At 41.7% G+C, this 5,252-nt stretch overlaps 1 long non-coding RNA gene across 2 annotated transcripts; it reads left to right on the top strand.

Annotated features, from left to right (window-relative positions):
- Positions 1-595: 595 nt before the first annotated feature.
- LOC127926030 (uncharacterized) lies at positions 596-2,980 on the top strand. Of its 2 annotated transcripts, none has more exons than XR_008123175.1 (3): positions 596-905; positions 976-1,071; positions 1,177-2,980. It is a non-coding gene; the product is annotated as an uncharacterized LOC127926030 (long non-coding RNA). The 2 variants fall into 2 exon arrangements; XR_008123215.1 differs by having other exon boundaries at positions 730-800; positions 941-1,071.
- Positions 2,981-5,252: the final 2,272 nt, after the last annotated feature.

Raw genomic sequence — 5,252 nt, 5'->3', positions numbered from 1 at the left:
GGCAGTGGGGAAAAATAAAATCAGGACATCTTGAGATCCTCTGGGAGACGGACCTCAGTCCTCCTCTAGGAACGCTGATGAAGGAGTACTCTCTCCCTCCTTCATCCCCCTTTTACTGTTATTTCCCTCCTTTACACTCCCTCTCACTTCTCTAAACCCTCCCCCTCTCTCTCTCTTCATTCTCAGATGTGAAAGTTGATTGATCTATGACTTAGGACACAAGTCAATGCTTATTCTCCCATTGAATTCAGTTTCTCCATTGATCCTGCTTTTGAATCCTATAGCCTTGTCCAACAGTAATTAGGTGATGATGATTGGACCAGGGAGACTGGGCTGCTCCAGCTGTATTCTGGGGGGGGGGTTCTGGAGAGGTTTGATAGGTCAGACAGATTGTAGTTCTGGAGAGGTATGCTAGGTCAGACATACTGTAGTTCTGGAGAGGTTTGGTAGGTCAGACAGATTGTAGTTCTGGAGAGGTTTGGTAGGTCAGACAGATTGTAGTTCTGGAGAGGTATGCTAGGTCAGACATACTGTAGTTCTGGAGAGGTTTGGTAGGTCAGACAGATTGTAGTTCTGGAGAGGTTTGGTAGGTCAGACAGATTGTAGTTCTGGGGAGGTTTGGTAGGTCAGACAGATTGTAGTTCTGGAGAGGTTTGGTAGGTCAGACAGATTGTAGTTCTGGAGAGGTTTGGTAGGTCAGACAGATTGTAGTTCTGGGGAGGTTTGGTAGGTCAGACAGATTGTAGTTCTGGGGAGGTTTGGTAGGTCAGACAGATTGTAGTTCTGGAGAGGTTTGGTAGGTGAGACAGATTGTAGTTCTGGGGAGGTTTGGTAGGTCAGACAGATTGTAGTTCTGGAGAGGTTTGGTAGGTCAGACAGATTGTAGTTCTGGAGAGGTTTGGTAGGTCAGACGGATTGTAGTTCTGGAGAGGTTTGGTAGGTCAGACAGATTGTAGTTCTGGAGAGGTTTGGTAGGTCAGACAGATTGTAGTTCTGGGGAGGTTTGGTAGGTCAGACAGATTGTAGTTCTGGAGAGGTTTGGTAGGTCAGACAGATTGTAGTTCTGGAGAGGTTTGGTAGGTCAGACAGATTGTAGTTCTGGGGAGGTTTGGTAGGTCAGACAGATTGTAGTTCTGGAGAGGTTTGGTAGGTCAGACAGGTTGTAGTTCTGGAGAGGTTTAGGCCACTGTGACATTGAGATGACATACTGTATACGCTACAGGCTTTCACAGTCTCACGTCATCCATGTTTCTCAAACATCAAATTCCGAAATTGTTCAAAACGTCAATGTGTTTACGGTTAGGTTTAGGCATTTACTCCCAATATTTAAGGTTAGTGTTAAGTTCGGGCATCAACTCCAAATGGTTCAGGTATGGGTTATGGTTTGGATAGGCTTAAAACGAAAAATATCAAAAACAACTGTCTATCGCTGGATTCAAACATGCAAACTTCAGCACCAGAGGCAGACGCTTACACCTCCCCGTCCACAACACCCTAGCAAAACCGAAACCTACTTGAAGGTAACAGCGCTCACTTTTGCCCCTAGTGACGGTTTCCAGGTCCTTTATCTGCTGGCAGCACAGCACTAACAGAAGGTCACTAATGATGCAGTGTGTGGTGGGTCAATCAAGGCGACTAGTATTAGCAGAGTAGCGTAGCATCCTCCCCTACCAAGTAGGATGAGTTTTAATGAATAATGAACGATGGATGAATAACCTGTTGATGGAGGGGAGCGATAGAGAGGAACAGACAGACAGAGAAATAATGTGTTAGAGAAAGAGAGAGGAACAGACAGACAGAGAAATAATGTGTTAGAGAAAGAGAGAGGAACAGACAGACAGAGAAATAATGTGTTAGAGAAAGAGAGAGGAACAGACAGACAGAGAAATAATGTGTTAGAGAAAGAGAGAGGAACAGACAGACAGAGAAATAATGTGTTAGAGAAAGAGAGGAACAGACAGACAGAGAAATAATGTGTTAGAGATAGAGAGAGGAACAGACAGACAGAGAAATAATGTGTTAGAGAAAGAGAGAGGAACAGACAGACAGAGAAATAATGTGTTAGAGAAAGAGAGAGGAACAGACAGACAGAGAAATAATGTGTTAGAGAAAGAGAGAGGAACAGACAGACAGAGAAATAATGTGTTAGAGAAAGAGAGAGGAACAGACAGACAGAGAAATAATGTGTTAGAGAAAGAGAGGAACAGACAGACAGAGAAATAATGTGTTAGAGATAGAGAGAGGAACAGACAGACAGAGAAATAATGTGTTAGAGAAAGAGAGAGGAACAGACAGACAGAGAAATAATGTGTTAGAGAAAGAGAGAGGAACAGACAGACAGAGAAATAATGTGTTAGAGAAAGAGAGAGGAACAGACAGACAGAGAAATAATGTGTTAGAGAAAGAGAGAGGAACAGACAGACAGAGAAATAATGTGTTAGAGAAATAGAGAGGAACAGACAGACAGAGAAATAATGTGTTAGAGAAAGAGAGAGGAACAGACAGACAGAGAAATAATGTGTTAGAGAAAGAGAGAGGAACAGACAGACAGAGAAATAATGTGTTAGAGAAAGAGAGAGGAACAGACAGACAGAGAAATAATGTGTCAGAGAAAGAGAGAGGAACAGACAGACAGAGAAATAATGTGTTAGAGAAAGAGAGAGGAACAGACAGACAGACAGAGAAATAATGTGTTAGAGAAAGAGAGAGGAACAGACAGACAGACAGAGAAATAATGTGTCAGAGAAAGAGAGAGGAACAGACAGACAGATAAATAATGTGTTAGAGAAAGAGAGAGGAACAGACAGACAGAGAAATAATGTGTGAGAGAAAGAGAGAGGAACAGACAGACAGACAGACAGAGAAATAATGTGTTAGAGAAAGAGAGAGGAACAGACAGACAGAGAAATAATGTGTTAGAGAAAGAGAGAGGAACAGACAGACAGAGAAATAATGTGTTAGAGAAAGAGAGAGGAACAGACAGACAGACAGACAGAGAAATAATGTGTTAGAGAAAGAGAGAGGAACAGACAGACAGACAGAGAAATAATGTGTTAGAGAAAGAGATAGCGAGAGAGAGAGACAGACAGAGAGACACAGGGCCAGCTGGTGGACCCATTCAGGACTTATAGAGACTGTGTTTCTCATTGGGCTCTATTAGTAGAGCAGGGAGATAACATCTCTTACCTTATTCACAGCCACCCACATGCACTCTGAGCTATTCCCCAGTGGCAAGGTGGCATGCTGGAGAGAGATTTTTTTTAAAGTTTTTAAAAAGTATGGTTACTTTGGCAACCCTGGGTTTTGTGTGTGTGTGTGTGTGTGAGAGAGAAGGAGGGAGAGAGAGGTCATGCATGAGCAGATGAGCTCCCACATTTTTCAGCATGTTTTTTTTAAAAGATAGATTTAGAGTTAGATAAACTTGGATTTTTTTGACAGGGACATATACAGGATACTACCCTCCACAACATGACCTTCACTCCAAATCCAAACGCGAACCTACAACCTGATTTTGGAGAGAATTACCTGGAATGCTGACAAAACGTTCTGCTGTAAAAGTGAAGGTGTAATCTTGGCAGTAGAAAATCTTAACAGTATAGGTCAAAACCTCTCAGCTTCCCCACCAAATCAAACAAATTCAAACAGAAAAAGGAAGAAAATGAACAACAATGACAAATGGTTTGATGAAGAATGCAAAAACGTAAGAAAGAAATTGAGAAACCTGTCCAACCAAAAACATAGAGACCCAGAAAACCTGAGTCTACGCCTTCACTATGGTGAATCACGAAAACAATACTGAAATACACTACGGAAAAAGAGGGAACAGCACGTCAGAAATCAGCTCAATGTAATTGAAGAATCCATAGAATCTAACCACTTCTGGGAAAATTGGAAAACACTAAACAAACAACAACACAAAGAGTTATCTATCCAAAATGGAGATGTATGGGTAAACCACTTCTCCAATCTTTTTGGCTCTATAACAAAGAACAAACAACAAAAACATATACATGATCAAATACAAATCTTAGAATCAGATATTAAAGACTACCAGAACCCACTGGATTCTCCAATTACCTTGAACTACAGGACAAAATAAAAACCCTCCAACCCAAAAAGGCCTGTGGTGTTGATGGTATCCTCAATTAAATTATAAAATATACAGACAATTGGCTATCAACTGGCTATCATTAAACTCTTTAACATCATCCGTAGCTCTGGCATTTTCCCCAATATTTGGAACCAAAGGACTGATCACCCCAATTCACAAAAGTGGAGACATATTTGACCCCAATAACTACCGTGGGATATGCATCAACAGCAACCTTGGGAAAATCCTCTGCATTATCATTAACAGCAGACTTGTGCATTTCCTCAGTGAAAACAATGTACTGAGCAAATGTCGGATTGTCTTTTTACCAAATGATCATATGACATATTCCCCCTGCACACCCTAATTGACAAACAAACAAAACAAAGGCAAAGTCTTCTCATGCTTTGTTGATTTCAAAAAAGCTTTTGACTCAATTTGGCATGAGTGTCTGCTATACAAATTGATGGAAAGTGGTGTTGGGGAAAAACATACGACATTATAAAATCCATGTACACTAACAACAAGTCTGCAGTTAAAATTGGCAAAAAACACACACATTTCTTTCCACAGGACCGTGGGATCAGACAGGGATGCAGCTTAAGCCCCACCCTATTCAACATACAGTATATATCAACCAATTGGTGAGGGCACTAGAACAGTCTGCAGCACCCGGCCTCACCCTACTAGAATCTGAAGTCAAATGTCTACTGTTTGCTGATGATCTGGTGCTTCTGTCACCAACCAAGGAGGGCCTACAGCAGCACCTAGATCTTATGCACAGATTCTGTCAGACCTGGGCCCTGACAGTAAACCTCAGTAAGACCAAAATAATGGTGTTCCAAAAAAGGTCCAGTCACCAGGACCTCAAATACAAATTCCATCTAGACACCGTTGCCCTAGAGCACACAAAAACTATACATACCTTGGCCTAAACATCAGGCCCACAGGTAACTTCCACAAAGCTGTTAACGATCTGAGAGACAAGGTAAGAAGGGCATTCTATGCCATCAAAAGGAACATGAAATCCAACATATCAATTAGGATCTGGCTAAAAATACTTGAATCAGTCATAGAACCCATTGCCCTTTATGGTTGTGAGGTCTGGGGTCCGCTCACAAACCAAGAACTCACAAAATGGGACGAACACCAAATTGAGACT

This window comes from Oncorhynchus keta, chromosome 1 (genome assembly GCF_023373465.1).
Source record: "Oncorhynchus keta strain PuntledgeMale-10-30-2019 chromosome 1, Oket_V2, whole genome shotgun sequence".
NCBI classification, from domain to species: Eukaryota; Metazoa; Chordata; class Actinopteri; order Salmoniformes; family Salmonidae; genus Oncorhynchus; species Oncorhynchus keta.
The sequence above is the reverse complement of the archived record's forward strand: the minus strand, read 5'-3'. Positions and strand labels throughout refer to the sequence as shown.